The following is a 12,423-nucleotide window of genomic DNA, read 5'->3' as shown; positions in this document are numbered from 1 at the left end:
AGCTAGTGAAGGGAGGTGGGATGCTGTCAGAAGCCACCACATCAAGATGTGACAAGGAGAGAGGAAACAGCCAAATCGCTCCCAGCTGTAGAGACATTAAGTGTGGGGAAGACAGCCCTGTAAGCCTCACTAGGCCCTGTTCTGAGGGCCTCATTATTATTCCCCAGAGTGACAACTGAGGTTCACACTTGGTGTTATTAAGAAAAGTCTACAATTACGGCCACATGGCTTTTTTCCAAGGCAGGGACGTGTGCTGCAGTACACTTCAGAAAGCTTGACATCAACGAATGGTTAGGTGTGGACACTTAAAGTAGCAAATTTGAATTACCTGGGAAGATCCTTTGTGCGGATTCCTCAATTCCAACTAATGGGATGGAAAGATTTTAAAGACAGAGGAGAGCAAGCGTTCAGTTCCAGTTGTGTTATTAACTAGCTATGTGGTCTGGGAGCTCAGTTTCCTTATCTTTAAACTACACTGCCTGGTATGGTGGCCACTTGCTATATATGGCTATTTAAATTTAAATTAAAAGTAAATAAGAATAACAATTCGGTTCCCCACACACATTTCAAGTACTTGACAGCTCACATGTGGTGAGTGGCTATCACATCTGAGCGTGCAGATACAGAACATGTCCGCCATCCACGGAAGCCCTACTGGTCTCGCCTGATCTAGATCCTAAGGAGAAAATGTGTTTCATCTTATGCCACTGCCTGTTGATTGATAATAGTAATAGAAAAGATCTCTGACTTTTCTGCTCAGGCTGTGAGCCATCCCTGCCCTTTCTGAGAACTGCTCGCCATTCCACAGGAGCGGGCACTACATAGCCATTTTGAACGCTGTCCCTACCTTTTAGATGAGGGTTGACGGGGACAGAGGTAGTCACCTGATCTAAGCACAGTCAGTCAGAGCTTCTCCCTTGGGAATCTGATGCTGAGATTCAGATACAGTCGCTGTAGGAGGCTATAATTGGAATAAGAAAACATGGGTGCCAAGAGTAGCCGCATGACCTCAAGCAGATTGGAGATGAAGAGAAAGCCTGACTGCAGAGAAAAAAAGTGAAAAGAAGCAGGCAGAAACATGCAGAGGTAAGGGATAGAGGCCTGATGGCTTTCTGGTTCCTGGTTCCTGAGGCCTAGCTACATACTTGTGCTGGACTTCTTTAGGACACCCTTGTATGTTTCTATGAATTTCCTCCTTATTTGCTCAAGGTGGCTCAAGTTGGTTTCTATTACTTGTAACTAAAGAGCCTTATCTAAAGTAGTAGTCATTTCTGGGAATGGAGAACTCAGAAGCCCTATTCAGACTCAGCAGAGGAATGTAGTGATGAATTGATGATGTCTGCCACGGGCACCAGTTGGGAAGTTGAGGCATCCATGCTAAATATTTGCCATTCCTGATTAGTCAGTCTCTGGATTGATCTTCAGTTCTCAAATTCCTTTTGTTTCTCTGGTGATTCTTAAGGTTTTCTTTTTCTGATAATGCTTGATGAATAACTTGTTTTTGTTTCATTCCCTAACATTTACTATTTACTGTTTTCATTGGTGAAATAAAGTATAATGACACTTTAAGACCTCAGAGAGGTAATAAATTGGAGGTATTAAGCATCAAAGTCTTCAAATTTTACATAAAATGTGAGCTCTAAATTCAACAAGCTTTCAGCAAAATGTGACTTTTAGTAATGCCGGCCAAATTCCTTGAAGCTGGTATCCTACAGATGTTGTTTAAAAATTACCATAAGGCTAAACTAAAAATCTAAATGATGTCAAATTTATCAAGGTAGTCAAGTACAGTTAATCTAAAGTAACTCCTTCTTATCTGAGGAAATTTAACCAAGATTTGCTTTTTAATTATTATAATGTGTTTTGTTTGATCCAGTGAGCTGTAGCTTTTTCCCATGTGACAGTTTTGATTGAATATATGAAAACCAAGGCAGGAAATTAAGTGAAAAAAAAAAAAACAACAACAAACTATTAGGTGTGGGACCAGAGGCAACAGCTGTAAGAATGCAGAGATAGGGCTACGTAACTAGCCAGGGCAAGCCCAAGACCGCACCCGTGGTCTAGAGATACTGGTTGAAAATGTGTTGTCAAAATGCACACAAATATGAGAGGTCAGAAAGCAAGACAATAGATCAAAATCATTTAGGGTCTGCACAAGAAAGACCTTGCTTGCTTGCTTAAGACCAGGTTGGTATGAATGGAAGAATTAGAAATATAGCAATTCTTTCTCTTACATGGCAAGGCTTTTACCAAGAAGCCTCCAATTAAACATCATTCCTCTATAACCAGCGTGGTGGACAGACACTAGTATGGCCCCATTTTTATGTCCTGTATCATGTCCTCCCTTTGAGTGTGGGTAGGACTAGGAACTCACCCTAGAACATGGCAAGGGTGTCACTTTCATGATTATGTTGTTATATATCACTCATGATTATGTTATTATATACATATATAGCTCTATCTTGCTAGCATAGACTAGAGAGACTTCATTATGCCTTGAAGGAGTAAGCTGCCTTGTCACAAGAGGGCCTATGGAGGGGCCCACCTGGCAAGAAACTTTGGGTGGCCCATATTTGCTGACAGTCAGCAAGAAAACAGGCCCTAGTCCTACAATTACAAGGAGATCAATTCTGCCAACAGTCTGAAGGAGCTTGGAATCAGATCCTTCCCTAGTCAAGCCTCTGATGAGACCACAGCCTCTGTCAATACCTAGATGGCAGCCTTATGAGACTCTGAGCTTAGCTGTGCTTGGACTTCTGACCTACAGAGACTGTGAGAAAAAAATGTATGTTATTTTGAGCTTCTAAGTTTTGGGCGATTTGTTATCCAGTGATAAAAAAAAAAACAAGTAATACACTTATTTTGACCACGGCCTATCACTGTAGTTTTCAAGGCTTTCTTTTAGCTGTGGAGACCTCTGGTTAAGCAAAATCATCCTTGGAAACCCAATACATAGGAGAAAATAAAAGTAGAACTGCTTCATTTTTAGCCAGGTAGAGGGCATGGAGCCCTTACCAGCTGGGCTCTCCTGGATTTATAGTGACCCAAAAGGAAACTCTGTAAGAACAGTCTGAAAACCAGAAGGTGAATTGAAGAGAGCACATAAGGTTACTGATCCACCTTCACTCTTCAGGCTGCAGGGAAGAGATGTACGCAGGTGACCTTCCAAGATGGAGTACAGTGGAGGCTGTTGATGCACTACCCAGAATCCTTAAATTTCTTTACTATGTCTGGTCACTCCTCCCCTGGCTTCAGCGTGCTTTTGCCTTCAATAGTCTGTACATGTAACTCTTTTTCTTAGAACTCTCTTTGGGCTGCTAGAGCTGCTTTGCCTAGGATCACAAGTAGGAGGTACCCAGGAGTTTAGGTCTCCTGCTGAGTCCTTTGACAAGGGACTGATTGGTGGGGGGCTTTGAAAACCAGCCTCCCTCACCTGGAGTTGAGACAACCTCTGAAGTATAACTTATACTCCAGAATTTGCCATCTGGGTGAAGCTTAAGCTGCCCTCTGCAGACTACTGAAATCATTCCCGGTTTTCCCCGTTTCCCTATCCTGTCCTCCACTTCCTACCAGCTTTTCGGCAATAATTGCTTTGCACATTAATCCTCATATCAATGTCTGTTTCTGGGGAACCCCACTTGAGACATGGGAGTTTCCTGAGAGGATATATGAGCAACTGTTTTATCTTAACATCTCTGGGGCTCAGTATCTCTAAGTCCTTTTTGGTCACATTTCAGTCTGGACTCCAGTACCCTGCCTGGTCCTTGCATTTAATTCTTATTACACATGTAATTAGTACATATTCTTATTATGTACATAATTAAACTTTTTTCGAAGCCATAGTTTAAATACTAATAACATTTTATTTAACAAAGTAAATAAAATATTATTTTAACATGTAACCAATATTAAAAATATTAATGAGGGGTGCCTGGGTGGCTCAGTCGGTCAGGCATCCTACTCTTGATTTTGGCTCAGGTCATGACCTCAGGGTTCGTGAGATCAAGCCCTACATTGGGCTCTGAGCTAACAGCTCAGAGCCTGCTTGGGATTTTCTCTCTCTGTCCTGCCCACCCCCCGCCCCTCCCCAACTCTCTCAAAAATAAATAAATAAACATTTTTTAATTAAAAAATAAATAAAAATACTAATGGTATCTTTTATGTTATCTTTTAATACTAGATCTCTAGAATCTGGTGTACCTTTTTAATTCATACAGCACCTCTCAATTTGGATGCTAAATTTTCATTGGAAAAATCCTTGAACTGTATTTGGATTTCATAAGATTTGCAACCTGAAATTTATCCAAAGGATCCCGGTGTGCTGTTTCGAAGGGGCACATGCACCCCAATGCTTATAGCAGCACTATCAACAACAGCCAAAGTATGGAAAGAGCCCAAATGTTTATCGACAAATTAATGGATAAATTATATATATATGTATATATATGTGTGTATATATATATATATATATATATAAATTATATATATATGTATATATGTGTGTATATATACATATATATACACACATATATATAATGGAGTATTACTCGGCAATCAAAAATAATGAAATCTTGCCATTTGCAACCATGTGGATGGAACTAGAGGGCATTATCCTAAGCAAAATTAGTCAGAGAAAGACAAATGTCATGTGACTTCCCTCATATGTGAAATTTAAGATACAAAACAGATGAACATAAGGGAAGGGAAGCAAAAATAATATAAAAACAGGGAGGGTGGCAAGATATAAGAGACTCTTAAATACAGAGAACAAATTGAGGGTCACTGGAGGGGAGGTGGGTGGGGGGATGGGCTAAATGGGCAAGGGGCATTAGGGAGGACACTTGTTGGGATGAGCACTGGATGTTATATGTGGGAGATGAATCACTGGATTCTACTGAAATCATTATTGCACTCTATGCTAATTAACTTGGATGTAAATTTTTTTAAAAAAGATTTGCAACCTGCAAAGATGTAGATTTACACACCCAAGTTGTTACAAATATGCTTAATAGTTTCCTAATAACTGAATTGAGTACCAATTTTTTGTTTTTTTAATTTTTTTATTTAAAAAAATTTTTTTTAATGTTTATTTTTATTTTTGACAGAGAGAGAGAGACAGAGCATGAGCGGGGGAAGGGCAGAGAGAGAGGGAGACACAGAATCCAAAGCAGGCTCCAGGCTCTGAGCTGTCAGCACAGAAACAGGCTCCAGGCTCTGAGCTGCCAGCACAGAGCCCGACGCGGCTTGAACTCAGAGACCACGAGATCATGACCTGAGCCGAAGTCGGAAGCTCAACCGACTGAGCCACCCCAGCACCCCGAATACCAATTTTTTTAATTAAAATAAAGTGAAATTAACTATTCGGCTTTTTAATTGCATGAGCCACATTTCAAATGTTCAGCAGACACCTGTAGCTAGTGGCTACCATTTTGGACAGCACGGCTCTAGATTCTCATGGCTCTCTCTTAGAGTTGGCTCTGGGGCCTCCAGGGGCTGATGGGAGTGGGCGGGAGATGCCAGTATAAGTCATGTCGGGCTGGTGTCGAGATGGTGTCTGCTGAGCCCTCAGGATCCCAAACACAGAAACCTTGTTCTGCCACTCAATCCCAAAAGCGCTGTTTTCGGCCAGTTTTCCTGGAACCAGAGCCTGACAAAGAGTTTCAGGTGCACACAGTTTATTGAGGGATGCCCTAGAAGGAAACTTGTAAAGGAGTAAAGGAAGCAGAGGAATGAGCTGGTCGGGGATGTGGTCTCAGGTAAATTCTAGCCTTGGCCTGATCTGTGGGAACTCTGCAATGTGAACTGCACTACAGAGTTCTCTCACCTGGAGACAAAGGTGCTGGCTTTTATACCCCTATATCCTTCAGTCATTGGTTCCTTGGGGTGAGAGTGAGGATGACATATATCCTAATTTTCTAGGTGAGGTGGCTCATTCAATAGCAATTGTCCAAAGAAGGTCACAGGTGGGAGCTTCAGGCCCTAGCACTTGCAGCAGCTGGGTGACGTGCGTACTAGCTAGTGAAGGAGATTTGGACAGGATACCGATAGCCCATAGCCACCTAAGCACAGAAGGCCAGGCCAGGACCTGACAATACTTTCTGGCAATTTGGCCTCAAGCCCCAGCATGTTATCATAGTGAGCAGGGCTGGATCCTGGGGGCCACAGGGGCTCCCTTGCATAGAGAATTGAGGTCTAGAATCGTAACAAGTCAGGCATTCTCATTGGTTCTTTCTTTCTGGGTCAACATTGAATCTCAGCCTTCTGCATCACACTTTTGAGATGGCAAAGAAAAGTGGGAAAAAGGAAAAGCAAAGAGACTGAATCCCCAAAAGGAGATACAAACCCTGTGGCCTAGTATGAAGGCTTGTTCTTCATTCATTCCTCTAAGGAATATTTAGTTAGTGACTCTGCTGGGCCAGGCACCATGTGAGGTTGTAAAGGCAAATTCCAAGGAGCGGTTCCAAGGCCATTTTGAGCAATGGCAGCGTGACTAAAATACGTGCTGTTGTAGAGTTTTTGGTGTCCAAAGGCAGCGATGGGCCAAGAGAGGTGGGGCTTGGGGAGAGCAAGGATAAGTCTAGGACAGTCTAGGTCAGCAGGGAGTGCTGAAAAGTATAGCAACAGGCCCCAGTGAGTCTGCCAGGGACTCCAAGGAAAGAGTTGAGGTCAGTCTGGGGCACTGGCCAAGTGGCAGGGTCTGAGTAAGCAAGTTAAGGTCAGCTTTCAGAAGCCCAGGCCAAGAAGAAGGGCTCAGGCAGATGGAGACCGAGCACAGAGGCAGTGCAGGGTGCCGGGTAAAGAAGAGGATAAAAATGTATTTAGCACTTAGTTCTTGCCAGCCACTTTGAACATATTTAATCCTCACAATAACCTTGCAAGATAAGTATGAGGCTCAGAAAGATTAAAACAGTGCTTCTCAAACTTTAATGAGCCTACGAATCACCTGAGGATCATGTTAAAATGCAGATTCTGATTCAACAGGGCTGAGGTGGGGCCTAAGATTGTAGACTTCTAACGAGCTCCTGGTGATGCTGATACTGCTGGTCCACAGACCATACTGTGAGTCTGGAGATGTTAAAACCCTTACCACAAAGTCAATGCTTTCATTATCATGAAGGGAAAGGCAGATCACGAGAGGCAAGAAAACAAAAGTAGTCTGGTTTGAGAGTCTAATTTCCCAAAAACACAGTCATGGCTCCGGGCCCTGGGCCCTGGCCTATGGCTGTCTTCCCGGCTGGGCGTGGGCAGGGAGGTGTCCTGCCCTGAGGAGGGGAGTGGTCCACTCTGGATGCCTGGGGAGGTGGGGGAACTCCTCTAGGTGTTTTCCTGGGGGGACTCACTCATTTCAATGCATCTGATCCTGTGTGTTTTAGTCATTGTTCATACGTGGCTTAATGATCAGTGAATTTGGAAAATATATTGTGTTAGAAATTCCTTTTCAGGAGGTGCGTTTAAATGGGTAGGCTTAGAAATGAAACCAAATCCATTTCTCAGAAGTTTTCTTAACCTTTTCTTTCTTTCTTTCTTTCTTTCTTTCTTTCTTTCTTTCTTTCTTTCTTTCTTTCTTTCTTTCTTTCTTTCCTTCCTTCCTTCCTTCCTTCTTTCATGATTTGTTCTTTACCTGAGACCTTCTCATGGGTCTTATTATTAAATTCCTTCTCCATCTCATTATGGATAATGGCATGAAGACTTACTGAAACATGTCTTTAGGGCCCCCGCTAGTTTTTCAATTGTGGTAATTATTATTACTTTTTTTTTTTAAACAGGCCTTGTATTCATAAGATGCTTAGAGCTTCTAGAATGCTTTCATTGACATTTTCTTCATTTTGATCTCCTTGTAATGCAGGAGGTCTGTGTTACTTCTCCAGTTGATCAAGGAGGAAATGGAGGCACAGAAAGGTGAAGTGAACTGCCTAGGGTCGCGTGGCTATGTAAGCGGTGCAGATAGTAACAATTTTGAGCACTGGCTGGTGTCAGGCGCTGTGCTAAGAGCTGTATATGTAGTAGGTCATTTAGTCCTTGCCCCAAACCCATTATTATCCCTCATTTTACAGATGAGAACACAGAGGCCCAGAGGGATTACCTATTTATTCAACGTCACACAGGTACCAAGGGGTAGAGCCAAGGTCTGAACTGAAGCAGAGGTGCATCTAGGTTCTATGCTAGAAACGGAATGTTGCAATGTTTGCAAAAACAAAAGCAAAAGCATATATGGGGGTTTCTCCAGCTCTGTCCTGGAGTAATGGTGTCCTGGCTGGCCACAGTGAAGACCATAGGAGGCTTGGATTATCATTCTCCTATAGAAGCAAGGGCTTTGCCAGGCTCCCCAAATGGGTGGATGGTAAATAAGTCCTCTTAGAAGCATCTGTTGGGCCCAGCCAGCACTATGTCTGAGAGTATCTGACATTTATACTTTGGTGCAGGGCCAGCTCCCAAACACTCCCACCCCAATCTGCCCCTTACTTCTTCTGACTCACCTTGCTCAGCCCATGTGCACACCTGGGCACCTGAATCAGAGTCTCAGCTGAAATCAACTTCACCCAGATGGTACAACCGAGGAGACTTTCAGGAGGGATCTGCTTACAAAGGTGTGTTCAGGTCAAGGGAACAAACAGGTTGTTGAGGCATCCAGAGACCGGCTGGAAGATGTTACCACCCTTTTAGGCTTGGAAGGAGAAAGGGGCAAAAAGGTGGTCTTACCAGAGCTCATGTGAGCTGGAGCCATTGAGGAGCTGTGGCTGTGGAGGGGTGCAGCCAAGGCCACAAATACGGTGCAGAGCTGAATCCTCTCTCCTCCCACTTTCCAGTCTCCAGCCAGTGCCTTTCATTGCTGAGTCCGATCAGTATCCACCTGATGAGGGAGCCCAGCTGATGCAGTCCCCTGGGATCAGTTTCCCTGAGTGCAGAGCAGGGCAGAGGAAGGGGGAGAGTGCATGCAGGAGAGCAGGGCCAGGCAGAGAATAGCCAGCACATGACCACATCAGTTGTTTACCTCACAACCCAGACACTAGGCAGACCCCCTACCTCCTCCCCACTGCAGTTCCACATGTTGGGCTGAACTTCCCTATTGTGCATCAATTACTCCCTTGGCTCTGAGTTTTCAGACCCCAAGTTCTTTTTCCAAAGAGGCTCCCCTGCTATGAGGAAAATGGAAGACTGGCCAAGAGGAGCGTCCTGATGTGCTTGAGAGTGGATTTGCTGGATGTGTAAGCTGGTTTTCAGGAATTTGAATTGCTCTGGTGTGAAACTGAGTGTATGCCATGCCTGGCTGATGGAGAACAAGAACTTACAGACTGAGAGGCAGTGGTGAGCCAGAAGTTACATCACGGTGCCTGGAGCATCATGGCCCCATAAAGAACAACAGTCTGTGAGGTCCACACCTTCAACATTTGAATGTTGAAGAAGGTTCTGAGTTTATGTAAAGCCTTTGACATTGTGAGAACAGACTTAGAAGCCAGATTGCTTGCATCCAAATCTAGACACCACCACTTACTGGGTAAGTTACTTCACTTCTCTGACCCGCATTTTTCTCCTCTGTAAAATAAAAGTAATAAAAGCACCTACCTTGTTATCTGTTGCCGTATAACAGATCATCCCCACAGTTACTGGCCTAAAGTAACAGGAGTCTATCAGGAATCTGCAATTTGGACAGAGCTTGTCTCCGCTCCATGCCACGTCTGGGCCCCCAGCTGGAGTGACTCAAATGGCTGGGGCTGGATCTGCTGAGGGCTGGCTGGGCATTTCAGTCTCTCTTTGCACAGAGCCAAGACTCTCTATGAGATTTCTCATGTGGTACTTCCAGCTCGTGGCCTCAGGATAGATGTGCATCTTACATGCAGTTCAAGGCACTAGGAGCAGGTAATCTGGAAGAATAAAGCAGAGGTTTGGAGGCCATTTTGCTCTAATCCAGCAGTCACACAATCTACTAACACCAAATTCTATTTGTCACACAGGCCAGCTCTAATGCGTTTGGGAGGGGACTCCATAAGGGCATGCTCACTGAGTGGGGAGCAGTGTGGAGGCTGGGTAATAAGAGTTCGTACATCTGTGTAGACTGAGTGTGCGAGAGGGCTGTTCTGGGGCCTCCGAGGGACTTATTCAGGAGCCATAGGTTATTGTGGTTGGCTAACTCTTAGGCTTCCATTTTGCAGAGTGAAGTATTATATCTGAGAAGATCTGAAGTGCTCGGGGCAGCAAACAGGGCTTTGGAGGCTGTCTGGGGAAGGAAGCAGGGAGCAGCGAAGGAGCTGACTAGAAGAGGATTTGGAAGGGAACCAAGATACCCCTTAGGAATTGAAGAAGTCTTGTGTTGTGGTGTGTGAGGTCAATCCTCTCCCCATTCTCTCCAACAAAACCTTCAGTAAATTGTCTCTTCTGTGAGTGCATTGTGGATCTGTCTTGAGGGGCACATCAAATGGTGAGTTATGTTTCCAGGAGGTTCAGGGTGAGAGCAGGTGCTGCCCAAGGGAGCCTGGTTACACTGGGAACACTAAAGAAAGGAAAAACTAAGCAAATAACTGAGTGAATACGTGAACCCTGGAGCTCCCGTGATCCTCCACTAAATCATAATCTCTGGCAAGGCCTATAATCTCTTCAATCCAGTCCCTAGCCAAATTCTGGAACTGGTCAGCCTACCTACTCCATTTCCCATTTCCTTCCATCCCCACTTCCCTTCTGCTCTCTTTTGCTTCACATTGTGGGTTTTGGGATTGAAGTGATTTCTGTAGCATGAACTCTTAGTTTATTCTTTCCTCATTCCACATTCTGATTCATTCCACATTCTGATGTGTGTTGAATGCTGTGTGAGGCCTGGCACCACGTGCAATGGAGAATTCTAAGAAAAGATGGAATTCATGGTCAGCAAGAGAGAAAAGACTGGGCTATTCTAAACGGCAGGAGGAAGCAGCTGCCCCAGAAGAGGCAAGAATAAAATCCTGTAATTATTCACAGTGAGGGAAGCAGGTTCAGTGGAGACAGTGAAGGATAGAGGGCCAAGAAAGGCTTTGCACACACGATGGCATCTAAGCCAAGCTTTAAATTAAGGGTGACATTTGGACATGAAGAAATAAGGATTTCAAGGGTAGAGATTGGGTGAGGGGATAATTTCTGACATGCTCACTCTGCCTTCCACACCAAAGTGCTGCTGACTTGTGTCCAGGCCCCTCTGGCTCCTTCCTCAGTGCTCTCTTGGCCCAGAGGGGAGCTTCACGGACATGCTAATAAAAAGAAACCAGCCCCTGTCTTCTCCACCCACTCCTCAAGAACCCAAGGTTCCTTTTCATCTGTGACCTTCTGGAGCCGGTTCTCTACCCTGGTCACCCAGTCAGAGAAGGGAAGAGCTAGTGTCGAAAAGAGCAGTGGGATGGTACACCAGAAGCCTGCGATGTGAGGAGGGAAACTGGGGCCCAGAGAAAGAACTTTGATGCTGTATTCCCTTAACAGTGCTCAATGAGTAAATGAATTCATGTCTATGTCTATTTTTTGCTCCACGCCTTTGACTCCTCAAGGGCATGAGATGAGTCTCACCCATCTTGGTGTCCCCAGCACAGAGCCTAGCCCATTGTAGGTGTTCAATATATGGTAACTGAACTAGCATTCTAGGGCTAGGGCAGTGGTGCTCAATGTATGGTCCCAGACCTATAGTGTCAGCATCAGCTGGGGACTTGTTGGAAATGTAAATTCTTGGGGCCTCATCCTAGACCTACTGAATCAGAAACCCTGGAGGCAGAGTCCAGTAATCTGGTTAACAAGCCCTCCAGGAGATTCTGATGCAGGTTAAAGTTTAAGAATGATTGTTATAGAATATTTGAGCTTAGAAGACTTGCTCTGGCTTTGGGACATCAAGAACTCAGATGCTTTTTCTCTGTAACAGACACTTCTTTATACTATTCTATTGCCACCCACCATCTTCACAAAAAAAAAAAAAAAAAAAAAAAAAGGAAAGAAAGAAAAAAACAGGAAAAAGAAAAGAAATACCACAAAGATATCACCAATGACCAGGAAGAAATAAATCAGTAATGGCAGGTGGTTATCCTTCCTGAAAAAACAGAAACTTTGCCTGTAAAAAAAATACATTCAATGATTTCAAAACAGACTTTTTATAGCATAGGAAGAGAGCAAAGAAAAATGTCAAAAAAAATTGAGCTGTGGTTTTATGTGAAAGTGCCACTCCTTTCAGACAAAACCACCTGCTCATCTTCCTTGTCAATCTCCTTTGTCATCCCAGATAATTCCGAGGAGCTGCCACCAGCTAATTCCTTCTGGAGTGAAGGATCCTGTAAAATTCATTATTTTCTTGATCATTGACAATGTTCTAGTACTTATGGGATGGGCAGAATTGACGGGATCCTCTTTCCAGCATATGCTTGTACCTGGCAGATAAGAACAATGAGGATGATTTACATATGCCCATAGAATATCAAT

The 12,423-nt window shown here is 44.0% G+C and overlaps 1 long non-coding RNA gene across 2 annotated transcripts in view; it reads left to right on the top strand.

The window, feature by feature from the left end:
* The window catches only part of LOC131511808 (uncharacterized), a 38,380-nt gene that overhangs the window by 25,489 nt on the left and 468 nt on the right, over positions 1-12,423 (top strand). Inside the window, exon 4 of one of the 2 annotated variants that reach the window (XR_009261750.1) lies at positions 10,152-10,421. This is a non-coding gene — a long non-coding RNA (uncharacterized LOC131511808). Of the gene's footprint in view, positions 1-2,640; positions 4,075-10,151; positions 10,422-12,423 lie in introns of those variants that run through there. The other variant, XR_009261752.1, reaches the window with a different exon arrangement.

This window comes from Neofelis nebulosa, chromosome 5, assembly GCF_028018385.1.
Source record: "Neofelis nebulosa isolate mNeoNeb1 chromosome 5, mNeoNeb1.pri, whole genome shotgun sequence".
In the NCBI taxonomy this organism is placed as follows: domain Eukaryota; kingdom Metazoa; phylum Chordata; class Mammalia; order Carnivora; family Felidae; genus Neofelis; species Neofelis nebulosa.
The sequence above is the reverse complement of the archived record's forward strand: the minus strand, read 5'-3'. Positions and strand labels throughout refer to the sequence as shown.